Genomic DNA, 16,115 nt, shown 5'->3' with positions numbered 1-16,115 from the left:
ATTTGCATGTCAAATTTAGTGAAGATCCATCAACATAATCGAAGTAGTGGTAAAGAAAAACCGCAAAAAGCAAAATTGAAAATTTGTGTGTACTTTCCATGGACCTAATACCAATTTGGTGAAGATCCATCTACACCCGGCAAAGTATTTACATGGACGTACAACAAACAGTACTAGTATATTTATACAGATGGCACCAGCGCATTAAATCTGCGTGTAATGTATTCATGACATCGTATCTACACTTTGAGATTGGACAAAAATAATTTTTTCCATGATAAGAAACGGAGGCGAATAGGAAAATCGTGACCCCTGTTGGAAATCTGCATGCACACAGGACAAAAATTTTGCGAAGTTAAGGGTTGCACATCGCATAATAAAAAAGTTTTTCCAGTATCATTCAAGCAAAAGTTCAATTATAGTATGATTAGTTAGCCCACTTTAATCTCAAACATTATACATAGAATTATAGTTTTACAGAATGTCCAAAATAGCTATCATTTTGATCTAATAAAAAATATAAAGTTAAAATAGTTGATTGTTACTTTGTTTCTCGATCGTTTACTTGTGATCTAAACAGCAAACGCCACTTAACTGATACCGAATAACCCAAGAACATAAAACGGTACTCTAATATTTGCATACAAAAAGCGAAGTGTGTCTTATCGCCATTACGCCACTTCACCGTCTGAATTAAAATATAGGTCTGATACAATAAGATAACAAGTAACGAATACGGTTGCAATTTAAAAAGCATTCCCAATCATTTTCTGAAAACTAAACAAATTATATTGTAAATGTGAGTTCAGTGCTTAGAAGGTTCATGAAGAGACGATAAGGGGCATTACAACGAAATTACTTGGCTTATAATGTGCTGTGTTTATTTCCACGATTTAAGAGCTTATTGGAACATAAGAAAAACAAAATAATGTAGGCATACATATAAACTTAAAGTTTCACTAGTCGTTCTAAAATATATCTGACTATATTTCGTTGCACGAGAGGCATTTTAATAACGTTTCGTAACAAAGCATTCCAAGTTTCAACGTATATCGAGGGCAGAGAAATTTAGTCCCTTCTTGTCTTTGGTTAAAGTGCAATAAATGCGCGTCATTGTCAGGTATACAGATGTTCTAGGTAAATGTGAATCTTTTCCTTCTCCGAAGACGTCAATAGTCAATGTGGCGCTAAAGATTCACTGTTTGCTGTATGTTTAAAAGTACTGTTGAATTCTCATACGAAAAACAAATATTTTCACCATTAACTACCATTAAATGCCCGTTGAAATTATAAAAATATATCTAAAGCATAGATCACATGTGTAATACACTTCTTTATACTATGATTTGTTTCTATTTGATTATATGAATGTTGAATTTTTACTAATTCCTTCACTAGTTACAAAATCCGATATATGGGTTTTTAATACAGTGTTTCTCATACAATTATATAAAATGATATCTCTATACAAACAGGAACATGAAATTCAAAGTAATAAGAATATAATCTTTATAAATACAAGACTGTGTACTCTGAAAAGACAGTAAATTATTTGGTTTAAAACACAACTAGTTTTTAATAAGCTAATAAAATATTCAACTTAAAAGAATATGTCAATAAGTTGTATCAGACGCGCAGTGCGAAAGTATCATAAGCTTTCAAAAGCTTAACATATTCTAAGCTAGTTAATATTCATATTTAACTTTCGGAATCTCCATTAAGTTTTAAAACACTGATGTCTTTAATGTTAATTTTTAATATATTCTAATGAGGTCGAACATCTGACATCATACTGGATTCAAAACTTAAGTCTTCACTGTAACCGAACTTCATTGGTAACGTTTGTTCTTCAAGAGCGTTCTTTATGTTCATTTTTGTTTCTTAAATGTTCTATAACTTGGCAACAAACATTTCAACACATAAATATGCATTCATATTACTTTGACGCACATAAGTAGGAAAGAAATTAAATACAGATAAGGCATAAAGAATACCTTGAATTATTATTTTATGTACTATTACCATTTATACTGCTATATGCGAATATATATATATGCACACACACACCCAAACATGTATATATATATGTGTGTGGTGTTTGCACAGACTGACGAACTATGTAATCTTCACTTTAAAAGGCCGTTATATTTCCGTTGCTATAAAATCGCGCTCCGTGAAATAGAGCCGTAAATGTCACAGAAAATTAACAGTTACTTGGTCAAACAAAAGCAGCTGAAGTGGGTGCTATTTGACAATAGCTGCCTTCCTTGTAGTCTATCAGCTCAAACATTAGCGACGGCTATGCCCAGTTAACCCCATTATAGCTTTGCACAAATATATTCTAAACCCGAAAAGCAAACTTACGTTAACTTTCTCTTGCCGCAGAAGTGCACTCCACAAATTAAGGCCATGGTTGTGGTATAAGAGTGACTGTCAAATCCCGGCATTCGATCAGAAAAAAGAACTCGCTCAAGAGTTGGAGAGAGGGTGTTACTTTACGAGAACATTCTAAGCCAAACCAAAATAAATTATGGATTTTATTGATCAAATAAATTATATACAGACTTCTTAATGCCACGAATGTCTCGTTAAAATTATGAAAGGAGAAATAAAGTAGCGTGTAGCCAATAGGCCTAACAGCTACACAATGTAAAATTACCACCTCCATAGGTAATTTACAGAGACTCTACAACATATTCCGAGTATGATATACACAATACGTTATTACGAAATGTATTCCTTGTCAGATAAACAACAGTTGTCCGTTAAAGCAAAGACAGTAGATTTATTCAACCTGCATTTCATTTCATGAAAATATAGCAAACCCTTTACATAAGTATGCTCCCTTTGTCATAAACAAATCGAACATTTCATATGTATATATATATATTTAGAACAATGTGCACTAGTGTTCCATGTGCGTACGTGTATTAAACTACTCTTCAGATTTTGGAGGCAAGAAGTATTTGGCATTTCCTACGGGAGAACTACATATTCATAACGTTCAAGATTCAGACGAGAAACGTCGTTACAAATGTCAGGTGAAAAATATCCTAACTGGAGAAAAAACAGAAAGTTTATCATGGGCCAAACTCGTTATTACAAGTAAGTTTTTAGTAATAATTTATTTCATTCCGTAGTCTCCATCGTTAAAAAATATACAAGATAAAACGGCTGAAAAATTCACCTTTAATTGAATTAAGTTAATTTATATTACGTTATAATAAAAGTCTCGATCAAAAATTAATTAGTCTCCTTTACGTTAAATTCGTTCTTTTCCTTATTTGTAAATAACATTTTCCATAACATAATCAAATTATTGGCCACGTATAAAATGAAAAAGTTACGAAACAATGAGAAAGTCTAATTTTTGTAAAGAATTCCCTTTCAAAAGTTATGCAAACTTTGTGAGTTTTTATGTTCACAAGTTACAATATATATGTAAGAAAGTACCAAGCTGTACAAACACGTGACCTCAAATATTAATAAAATTAGCTCCTTGTTCTTCCACACTAAAGTATATTTTTATCCACTTCGTTCAGTGAAAAATGTAATTTTTACATCATGCTCTCCACTTATACCAAGTCTCTTAAAGTATGGATTCATTTTGAGGTTTATTTAATAATTTGGCTCTTAATGTTTAATCCAGCAAGTTAGTTATATGAAATGGAGGAAGAGAAACCTGTATTTTTACACATTTATAATTCTCAGAACCTAGCAGCACCTTTCCGCCTATAATCCAAGAAGAAACCAGCGTAGTGGAAATATACGAAAGAGAAATCGCTAAGTTACCGTGCGTGGCGCATGGATATCCAACACCAGAATATAACTGGTATCATCATGATGGTCACACCCTTAGTCCGGTTATTCTAGGATCAAGAATCACCCAGTTATATGGAACGTTGATACTACGAGATGCAAGTATTAGTGACAGTGGCAACTATGTATGTGTTACAAAAAATTCCCAGGGACAGCAGCGAACAGAAAGAACTCTTACAGTCAGAGGTGAGATTTTTTGTAATGGCAAACAAAATGTCATTAAATTATAAGATTATTTATCATAATTAACTAGTATATTGGTTGCGCTCCCTTATAATTTTTATATTGGCTTTAAATATATGCTTATTACCCTAATCTTGTTCAGGATAATTTTGTTTTAGCTTCTCAAAAATAAATCCCTTTTGGGGTATTCAATTTACAACACCATTTAATAATTAAAAATAATAAAAGTATGCTGTACATACGCTGGATTGTTCATTGTATAAAAATGAAAGGTTTGATTGTGATGAATTTATACCCTCAAGAATATACACAGCAAATACATATGAAATGTGTGAACGTACAATTTCGGGTGCATGTATTGTATCAGCACTACAAGACCTTGGAGGATGTAATTCATACCCGTCTCTTCTTAAACTAAACGAGTGTGACCATACCGTGCCAGGTGGTTAAGGCACTCGAATCGTAATCCGAGGGTCGCGAGTTCGAATCTCCGTCACACCAAACATGCTTGCCCTTTCAGCCGTGAGGGCGTTATAATGTAACGGTTAATCCCACTGGTTAAAAGAGTAGCCCAAGAGTTGACGGTGGGTGGCAATGACTAGTTGCCTTCTAGTCTTACATTACTAAACTAGGAACAGCTAGCACAAATAGCCCTTGAGTAGCTTTGCGCGAAATTCAAACCAAATTTTTCAACGCTAAAATCAGCGATTCAGTACAACCAGATGTGGCATTGCTATAAGAAAACACACACACATAAGGCATAGACGATAAAAATGAGCGTAGTTATAAACTTGGGTAAGTTACAATCTTTTGATTGTTTGTTTTTGAATTTCGCACAAAGCTACTCGAGCGCTATCTGTGCTTATAGTTTTTTGAAAAAATATCTTAATAAAATTTCATACCTAATATAAATTAGTTGAAAGTAAGAAACATAGTTAAGTTTATTATTATTATTTTATTTTCATATGCTTCTGCCCCTGTTAGCACAGAGTTAAGTCTACGGGTTTACAACGCTAAAATCAGGGGTCGATTCCCTTCTGTAGGCTTAGTAGATAGCCCAATGTGGCTTTGTTATAAGAAAACACATACAGACACACACGTGCTTCTTGCATGGCTATTCATTCTGTTTATATATTTCAAACCTTTAGATACGTAACAGCAGCGTGAAGTTTTATTTATTTCAAATGTGCGGTTTTAATGGTATGAATTCTCACACTGTCATACAAAACAAGTGGTATTTTTAACATACTGTTGGTGTGAACGTGATTTCATTACGAGAAACACCTACACATTAGATAGGCGAATGAAAGAACAAACGTCATTGGACACTATTCGTTTCTTCACATTATATAGCCGCATAATATCAGATGTAATATATAAACTTAGTATTCCGAAAATTGTTTAATCTCGAAGTCTAAGTTCAAGGGAGGTCCATTTCAATCTATACTTTGATAAACATATGGACTTTTCTCATAGCGACTATAAAGCACATTCACATTAACAGTATGTATGATACTTTTCACTATGATATATATATGTTCAGCTTACCTTGTGTTCGAGGTTACTGATGAGGAGGAAATTCTCCTAAAATTGTATAACCCAGTAACATACGTTGATCAAAGTTTAGATTAAACTGGGCCTTCCTTGAATTTAGACTTCGAGATTAAACAGTTTTCGGAATACTAAGTTTATTTACTAACTTGTCTGCTTTCTGAAATAATACTTCATTTAGCCATCTTTTTCCTTGTCTGGTGTACGTTCCTTACGAACTTGTTTACAAACTACCTTTAAACTAGTAAATAGTGGATTAACAAATGAATAAATATCATTATAAAACGTTTTCTTAATAATCTGCTGACCATTTTGGTAATATTTTTTTAAAATAAATTCTTCACCATCTTTGTAAAACATATTTTAACAAACTGTGACTGTCTTGATAAAATATATTTTATTTAATAAGCTGATAACCATCTTGGTAAGAGATATTTTGACAAACTGACGGCCATCTTGGTAAAACATATTTTAACAAACTGATTACTGTCCTGACAAAAGACATTTCAACAAACTTATTACTTTCCTGGTAAAACTTATTTTGACGAATTGATAACTGTATTGGTAAAAAGTTTTTCGTTCAGCTTATCTCTTAACTCGAGCTCATTTTCAAATATGCAATGTTTGACAAAAAACATTGAACTTCGAGAGCAAGTTTAGCAAAGAAAAATAGATTAGATTATCTAGTAAGACAAGGATATATGAAAAAATATAACTGAAACAATCGATAACATTAGAGAAACTATGGGCGGTACTTTCCACGTGTATGGCTTTTGAAGCATATTGTACATGCAAGAAAAGTTCTATAAGTCACATTTTCTTGACGACGCATAATTCATAGAAAACTGAATAACGTATGACATGAGCTGACTAAGCTAGCTGACGTAGGCAGTATTTTTATATCATATAGGTTCAGTGCATGCATAATGATATATATTATACATAAAGTGACTTCATAACCCAAGCATTGTTACGTACTGAGCATTTGTACTTACTCCTTTGTTTCATCAAAGTAAAAACGCAAGTTTGCACATTGTGATACAAATGTCTAGGAGTTTGATATACTTGGATCTAATGTAGAAGTACGAAGCCAATTTAGCATGATATCAGACCTTTCAGAGAGTCATATATGAAAAACAAATCACGATGAAAAGTTGCTAATATACTGCATCTTAGACAGAAAGGTATGACTAAAAATCACAATGAAAATTCGCTAGCATCCCACCTTTAAGAAAAAAGAATTATGTTAAAACACCGCAATGAAAAATCGCTAGCATCCCACCTTTAAGACAAAAAAAAATGTTAAAACACCACGTTAAGAAATCCGTCAAATTCCGTCTTTCAGACAGCAAGGTATGGCAAAAAATCACAACACAAATTCGTTAATATCCAGTTCTTCAGACAGTGAAGTATGGCAAAATATCACTACGAAATTTTTAATAGTATTTATTCTTAGCCCTAGAAATAACTGAAATCACGCTTTTTCTGAAATATTATATACGTAGCACTGATTGCAATAAAACTCAAAACCAGTATATTTTATTCTATGTTATTGATTTTAGCTTTTTCTAGTTGTACAAGCTATGTCTAACCTTGTTTGTTATCAACAACAATATCCATTGAACTTAGTATTTTTAGTCTTCCTGAAAGGTATTATATTTTTTCCTTAGATTGTGGTTTTAACTGAGAATTTACTTAGGTTAAAAAAGGTGTGATTTTTTTTTATAAAATCAAGTTTTTCTTTAGCAAAGAGCGTTTCAAGAGTTAAAAATTTCAATTTTTTTGTTTCTTGTTTACTCATTCCATATTTACTTCTGAAATGCATTACACGAGGGCTAAAATTTTTAATCAGTTATTCCCTAGTTTATTCAGACATTCTCAAACAATAATGTCTGCTTATGAAATTTTTCTAGCACCCCTGAAAGTGGAAGTTAAAGCAGGGTCTTCTAGAGAACGTTTTGTAAAATACGGTGAACGAGTGTTATTGAACTGTAACGTTAGTGGATATCCTGTGGAAACCATTTTTTGGGTGAAAGATCAGCGCCCTCTTCCGGTAAATTATCGTGTAAGACAAGTCCCTGACCACAATTTGGAAATTTCGTCTTTCGAAAAAGAGGACAGTGGAATATATCAATGTTATGCACAGAATAATCGGGATTCTGCTCAACATTTCATCGCTTTGAAGCTGGAAGGTGAGCTAAATCAAGTACTATAATTTAAACTAATGTCAAGACTTCAAAAAAGTGAAGTAACGTTCACGTCCATTTCGCATTTTCTTAAACTGTACCTGTACTTACAGATTGAAGTAGTGTTTGCCTAGATATAAAAGCTCTTATGTATTACAGTATCGTACTTGTTTTACGTATGGAAATCAATAGTAATAAAAAGAACTTTTCTAATAAACTCGGTTGCACGTGTGAGCAGTATTACATAATAAAATCCGATAAACTGAAATAGTTTGTCAGCAAAGTCTGTAATGTCACTAAAACCTTCTGTAAACTAGCTTGAGTTTTTCTCTAAGGGAGCTGAATAATTTCTAAATATTTTAACATTCCATCTCAAATTCATTCTATTTTTCTTGAAAAAATAATCTTCCTACCAGCAACAGTTTGAGATTGTGTGCTACGAAACATGAATACAAAGGTGTGTTCAGGAAAACAGAAGAAACTATTTTTCATATGTGTGAAAAGAAGCAACTCAACACCTGTTATGTTTTCTTTCCATAACAACTCCCTTGTTAATTGTACTTTGTTAGATATGTTTATAAAAATTGCATATTTGATTACAAAATGTATATCTGTTGAAAGAGTTTATCAAAATTGGAATGTTTTTCACAAATTCATGACAAATATGGCAAACATTCGTTACTATGTTTTCATTGCTGTGCTTTGTTTACGACTAGAATATCTGTCAGTTGTTTTAATAAGAATTTCTGATCAAAATTAAGTTAACGTTTTAGATCAGAACTAAAATGTAGCTTAAAATTATGTGTAATATGTATTAATTATCATAAATCAATGAACACAAAAACTAAAATCTGTAATGATTAGGTTAGAATGCATAAAATCCTCGCCATGGTAGAATTATGGTATTTTCAAATGTAATCCTATGTGTTAGCTCTAATTCTTTTATTCATATAGTATTTGAAAACTAAAATAAAAGATTTATTTTGTATTCAAGAAATAATATTTATTTATCTTCTACTTGTTTTTCTATATAATAAACTGAAACAATGATACAAATTATAAATACTTTCTTGTCTTATTTGGAATTATTGTTTATCTAAATATGGGTGTAATAGTAAACTAATTTGTTCATTTTTCTTTAGTAACCTATTTAACTGAATAATTATGAGATCTAGCTAAACCTTTGTATATTTGAACTTGATTTATGAAACAGGATGTTTTATAATTCCACAGAAACTAATAACTAATCGAAATTATTGGAATATTTTACCAGTAGTACATGAGATAATCTCTTTAATTAGTTACATATTATAAAATATATGATTGCGGTGCTTTGTTTTGCACATTTTCTTATTCAAGACATAAAAGTAAATGAACAGCTATTTTTTATGGACGTAATGTTCTTTGTTAGCTTTACGTTTAGTAACTAATTCTCTATTACTATGTTCCTCTAAGCATTTCAGTGGTAGAGCTTAAGGGTTTAGAACGTTTAAATCAGGTTTCAATACTCGCGGTGGGCATTGTGTAGCTTTTTGTCTAACAGCACACTAAACAAACAACTGCTTGCAAAGCAGTGTACTAGTTAATAGTCATAAAATGTAATTTAGAATTGGTTCTACACCCTTGTGCAAATTAATTGAAACAAGATGGAAAATTACGATTTTTTTCAATTTTTTACGTTTTATTTCTAAAAATCCAAAAATTACTCACAAATTAATACATGATATGAGCGCCTTTATTTTTCAGAAGATCATTAATCCGCTTTGGCATCGAGTCTACGAGTTGACTGCAATCTTTACTAATTTTTGGATCGCGGTACCACACCTCAAATATTGTGTGCAATTAGCTTATCTTTCGTAATAAGTCTTTTTCCCGAAGTCTTTCTTTGGAAATCGCCCGAAGATTTTCAATAGTATTTAAGTCCGGAGAGTTTCCAGGCCAGTCCAGCACCTTTATTCGCGTTGTAGTCATAAACTTCTTCACAAGTTTCGATGTGTGGCACGGAGCCAAATTTTGCTGAAAAATGCTAGATCCATCTGGAAATCTCTTTTTCAATTCTGGAACGACTCTTCTCTGCAAAACTTCGATGTACTGTGGTCCTCGCATCATACCTTCTACGATATGTAAGCCTTTGACGCCATAGTAGCTGAAAAAACCCAAAATATCTTCTCCCAAGGGATGTTTTACGAACTGATTGATGTGAGATTCTCGAAGTTTCTCACCTGGAGATCTGCGAACATGCAGACTTCTTTGACCCTGTACGAAGAACTGAGTTTCTTCACTGAATAACATCTTTCTCCATTGTTCGTGCGTCCAGTTCTTGTATTTCAGACCCCATCGATACTGTTTTTTCTGCATTGAGTTGGTAAGAAGTTGTTTTTTGACTGGTCTCCTTGCCCTTCTAACGCAATTTCAAATGACGTAATATTCCTCAAAATTTCGTCATATATCCCAAAAATAGATCGACCATACTGCAAAACACAGCTGATGACGCCGTCTGTGTGAAAAAATGACTATTAAAGGAAATCAGCTGGTCCAGCGAACCAACACCGGCCAAAATGCTGAAAATATTGTAAAATGATCATTTGTTTCAATTAATTTGCACAAGGGAGTAATGCGCTTTCTTTACTAACCATATTATGTAGATTTACCGCTATTCCTAAGCATCGGTAACTCTAATTATTATTAAAGCTTTATATGTAAGACGTATTACAGTAATCAATTGGTAATATATATATAACTGAACACCATCTATACTGTAGGTATTTACAATATCACAGTCAAAGTTTCACCGCTTGTAGTTATAACTGAAGGTGATCGTACTTTAATACGTTACCAAAACTTATGTCATTATATGACTAACTTAAAGAAGCTATTATGTTAACAATACAATTGAGCAATACTTTGTTTATACATTAAAATTTCTTTTAACTATTGCAAAACGTAAAACATATAGTTGTTCTCATGTCTTAATACTTAAACGTATAGCATGTTCCTCATGTTTAAAAATGTGTTTTTACTTAACTTGTTATTACCAGAAAGTTGCGTGTATCGTATAACGTGTCAGAAATATGAAATAGAAAAAACATAGGACCGAACTTTTTCAAATTGTGCGTGTCTTTAAACAGTTTAAAACAGAAACTTCTGTTTAAAACATTCTTATTTAAAACAAATACGACAGGTTGATAATCAATAATAGAACATACAAATATAACTAAAAGCATGTTTATTTTATTAATACAAACAATAACAGTTATATTAAATTAAGACCTCTAGAGAAACGTTCATAGTTGTTGTGTATATTTCCACGACTACTAGATTCGTGTGAGCAGTTAGTTAGAAATCTACCAAACCCAATATTTACGAAAATGATTTGTGGCGTGAGCTTTTTCGAATCTAAACAAATTGTTTTATAGTTAGGTGTGCGCAAGTACATACCCAATGACTGAAACGTGATATTATAGAGGGCAAATATGTGAAGCTAAAAGTAAATTTGTAAAAAGCTATAGAAATCGTGTAGAGTGTGGACTATTTATAGCAATGATTAAAACTCACTATAGTAGTCCAGTTATTAGATTCGGTTTTTTAGACTACAATTTTGTCAATAAACGCTAATTAGAAATGATAAAAACATTTAAGTGAAAATGGCAAATTTACTCATATATATTTGAGTATGTTGACTTGCCACTGTTAAAACTCCAGTCGACATGACATAAACTCCGTCAAATATTAGAAGTTGCCTTGTTACTTCAAGTCTATTTGTTGAGTAGTTTTGTGTGAAATTAGTTCAAAAGTGTCGACAAAGGACTACAAAGACGAGAAATAAAGTTCACTCCGAAGACGTACATATCAATTGATATCTTATGTTTGCTGTGCTAAGAGGAAGTAGACAAAGACACAATCATATTCTTTGAGTTAATTTCAGACAAACTGAGTGACGTAAATTGTTACATTATCGTTTTGGTAGGATTCTTGACTATCAAAAAGAAAAAAAAAATCTATGGAACTGTGAGATGGGCCTTATGAGCAAGAGTGCTTAGATGGACTGCGAATGTTATTATTATTTGCCATCCTAAAAAAAGCAAAGGATTAGTTCGGTATTGTAAAACCGTTTCTTAAACCTTTGTTTTAGTTCTTCGTAATTTTAATCTGCCAAAAATACAGAGGATGGCTTAGCAGATCACATGAAATGCTTCTACTCATTCTTGTCTGCAGATTGCTGAAACTATATTCTCTTATCTTCGTTAAAATTAGGTGGGACCCTGCTCTTACAGATTGGCCATTATATTACTCATTCTGATCACTCAACCAATCATTTAATGTGTCACATGATTAGTGTATTTAGCACATGCAAGCAGATGGAGTGAGTTACAAGAAGGTAAGCCAGTAAAAGAGCCAGTCAGTTTGGTTGGTTTCTTTGTTTTACAACAAAGCCACACTGCGATATCTATTGTTTCAGTCATGGGGAATCAAACCCCGGAATTTAGGGTTGTAAATCCTTAAATGTGCCGCTGTCCTAACGGAAACATGGCCAGTTAATAGGTATTAATAATACTTTAACACAGTGTTTATTGTTGCTTTACTCTTCAAGTTATTAACTACAGGTAAATAAGTCAGCCTGGCATGGTCTGTTGTTAGGGTTTTTAAGTCGCAAGTTCGAGTTTTCGTCACCGGACACTCTCATTTTTTGGGTTACAAACATTACCGGCCGACTCGAAATCAAAGTAGGGAAAAAAAGCCAGAAACAGCTAAGTTTTGTTTCTTTGTTTGTTTAGAATTAAGCACAAAGCTACACAATGGACTATATATGCCCTGCCCACCAATGGTATCGAAACCTGTCTTTTAGCGGTGTGGGTCCGCAGACATACCGCTATGCCACTGGTGAACAAATAGCTGAGTGCCTTGTCTGAAATGTTAAATGACATTAATGGGGTAACTTAAAATAGAGTTTTGAAGAAGAAGAAAAATCAAGCCCCATCTGATGAATTTGGGATGAAGCTTAAGAAACTTGAATATAAAATATGTCACATTGTCTTAGAAAGCACGTTCAACATTTCCCAAACAAATTAACCGTATCATGCATATGAGTTAATGTACTGGTTTTTCTGTTACTTGCAAGTTTCATGTTATATTTGCGTGACTTCGTTTCTGTCTTTGTTTTTGCTAGCATACTGTGAGATCTGTCAATACCAGGCATGAGTCGTGAATTAAATGTTGTGTTATCGCTTACAGTATCAGAATTTAATAAGAAACTGTCAAAATTATAAAATTAATGTGGGCAAGTACGATATTTTAAGTAAGTTTGTAAGTTTAAGTACAAAAACAATAACAAATTATGACTTATTTTGGATGAATATCTTGACAGCAAAATAGTGTTTTAATTAATACAGATGGTACTATTGAACATATCAAAGAATATCCAACTAATCAAATAATTAACACCTATAAAACATTTATTAGATAAATATAGTATACAACACTTGAAGTTTTTCTGTAACATTTCCTATTTAAATATATTCTTAAGACTGATATGTAGCATTCCCATGCAAGCACATACGTTGGAAAAAAAAGACGAATTGATTTTCTATGCATATATTATGGAAGTATTTCGTATATGGCAAGTAATAAGTATGCGTTACTTATCATTTGTTTATTTACTTTAAGCAGAAGGCTATATACTACACAGATCAAGCCGAATATTTTAGTGTTACAAGCCTTCATGATTAATGAACGAGAGATTGGGGTGTCATTACATATCACATTAAAGCAAAGGAAATAGATATGTGGTTGTCAAATCACATGTTTACCACTTGAAGAGAAACGAAAGGAACTATGCAGTGCAACGCTTAATCTGGCGAATAATGATCAGCTAGATAGGAATGGGTGTAAAATCACATGGCAGCCAGTAATGTAACTCACAATCTGACTCAAAACTTACTAGATCAGTAATGAAGATTGTAATTTAAATTACTGTTAAAATTATTGCGAGGTAATATCTTGTGTAATTCCTATGTGCGAACGACTGGCGGATTGATCTATATTTTCTCCACGTGACCTTCACCACTTAACGTTACAATTTAATGCAGCCTGCTCGAAGCGCCTCCTTCCTGGGAAGTTTCATCTAAACACTTCTTTTATTTGCTAAGATAAGGTGCGGACGGAAAAATGCACATTAGTGCTTTATCAAGTGTATTAGTCGACGTTTCAGTATTAAGGTTATGTTATTTGATGTTTTACAGAATCATACACTTAAAGGAAACACGAATTCACTATCCGAGAGTATGCACTAACAAGCACAAGCACACCAACGCTATACTAGTATATTCAGAGATCAAGTTGAAACAACTACACATGGGTAACGTGTTTCTGATATTTTATATGTAGAGGTAAAGCAAAACAGTGATATTACCATGGGAATTATATGCTATCAAACACACACGTAGCCACCAAATATCACCTTAGTTTAGAATTTAGTATCATGCGTTGAATCATAACTACTCAACTTTCCAGAAACTTAGAATAAAGAGACACACTGTAAAAACAATGCTAAAAAACAAAAGGAAAAACGAAATCAACAGACAGGAATTTCCTTTACGAAACAAAAGGCATTAATACTTAAAGATTGCCGTAAGAAGAACCTCAGGGCACGTGATTGTACGAACACTTGTGAATATAATATCAAATGAAAAATAATATTTTAACGACATAGATTTATGTATTATTATTATTTTTAATTCGAATACGTTATTGGTTAAATATAAGAGTTTGTTTATCCGGATAATTAAAAACAAAAACTCAACGTACAAAGTACTAAACATAAATTTTGATGTATAAGTAATAACGATAATTCGCATATGTCTGTCATATGAAATCAACTGTACTCTAACTTTTCAATTAAAACTAGTGTTTTTGTCTCCATATTTTGTCTAATATCATGTATTAATCTTATTTAGCCACCAAAGGCTGACGCGAAATGTTCAAGCCCTGGGCTTGAAACCCTTCATTAAACATGTTCGTTCTTTCAGACATGGAGACATTATTATGTGTCAGTCAATTCCACTCTTCGTTGATAAAGAATAAACGGTGAACGTTGTTGACTAGTTGCCTCCCCTCTAGTATATGACGTCCACATTATGGACGTTTAATGTACCCAGGTGATTAAGGCGCTCGACTCGCAATCTGAGGGTCGAATTCCCCTCACACGAAATATGCTCGTCCCTTCAGCCGTGACGATCAATCCCACTATTCATTAGTAAAAGAATAGCTCAAGAGTTACACTGCTAAATTAGAGACGGCTAGCGCAAATAACCCTCGTGTAGCTTTGAGCAAAAATTAAAACAAACAAACAGACAATCTAGTGTAAATAGCCATAGAGCAGCTTTGCGCGAAATTCGACAAATAATTTAGCCACCAACATACTGACGCTAGCATTGTAATTTTAGCTGCAGAGATTGTACAAAATTTATTTAATTATATTATCTTAATTAATGTAATAGCCTGAAAATTGATTCAAACAACGACTACGATAACTGTGTTTTAATTAGCCACTGAAATACCTGACAAAGCTACTTCAAATTAGGTATCGATTCATAAGAAAAGTAAAAACCCTCAAATCTCGTAACGTTTTCCTTCAACTTGATTTAAAAACTGATCACTTTTTCTTCAGACTAAACTAAGACTAGTTTTGCATTTTTTTATTGCCGTTGCGTATTTCGATGACAATTTAAAATTACATCGTTAAAATGACAGCCACATTTATAGTTTAATATCGTTTAGGGCATTTATCTCTTATTAATAAATTCAATGAATCAGTGATGTTTCTTCTTTCTTGGGTGTTTAAAAGATATAATAAATAATCAGGCTAAGGTATACGTACATAACACAAACATTGTGCCTATAGCGGTGTATATATGCGATGGTGCTTGCTCTTGCACCTTTTCATTTAAATCAACGTTTTTACTGTATCAGACACAATTTATATGTTTCATATACAACAAGGGGATTAATATTAATACTATCTTGGCTGTACCATTGGCATAGCGGAAAATGATGCATGGTTATTATTGTACACACGCTATAGAACCAGCTACCATTTGAGGTAAATTATATTAATGAACACCTTACCTTCTCCTATTAATTTACTGAAATTAAAACATGCAATAATATCATTAGACACTTTACATAACACTACTACTTTTGTAAAAAAAAGCATATACACTAGTCATTTATGCCACATAATAATTTTATATGTTATTTGAGGTTCATGACGTTTTTTGTTTGTTTGCTTGTTTCAAATCCAGAATCATTCACATAATAACGTTTGTGACTACTTTAAGCCTTGTCACAGTTATAATTCGAAACAAGTAATAATGTTGA

At 32.6% G+C, this 16,115-nt stretch overlaps 1 pseudogene across 1 annotated transcript in view; it reads left to right on the top strand.

Moving 5' to 3' along the window:
- LOC143252690 (cell adhesion molecule Dscam1-like) overlaps positions 1 to 16,115 on the top strand; it is a 117,808-nt pseudogene that overhangs the window by 33,016 nt on the left and 68,677 nt on the right. The window contains exons 4-6 of the transcript XR_013029106.1: positions 2,947 to 3,105; positions 3,712 to 4,005; positions 7,467 to 7,745. The product of XR_013029106.1 is annotated as a cell adhesion molecule Dscam1-like (transcript). The remainder of the gene's footprint in view (positions 1 to 2,946; positions 3,106 to 3,711; positions 4,006 to 7,466; positions 7,746 to 16,115) is intronic.

Source organism: Tachypleus tridentatus, chromosome 6, assembly GCF_004210375.1.
Source record: "Tachypleus tridentatus isolate NWPU-2018 chromosome 6, ASM421037v1, whole genome shotgun sequence".
NCBI classification, from domain to species: Eukaryota; Metazoa; Arthropoda; class Merostomata; order Xiphosura; family Limulidae; genus Tachypleus; species Tachypleus tridentatus.
The sequence above is the reverse complement of the archived record's forward strand: the minus strand, read 5'-3'. Positions and strand labels throughout refer to the sequence as shown.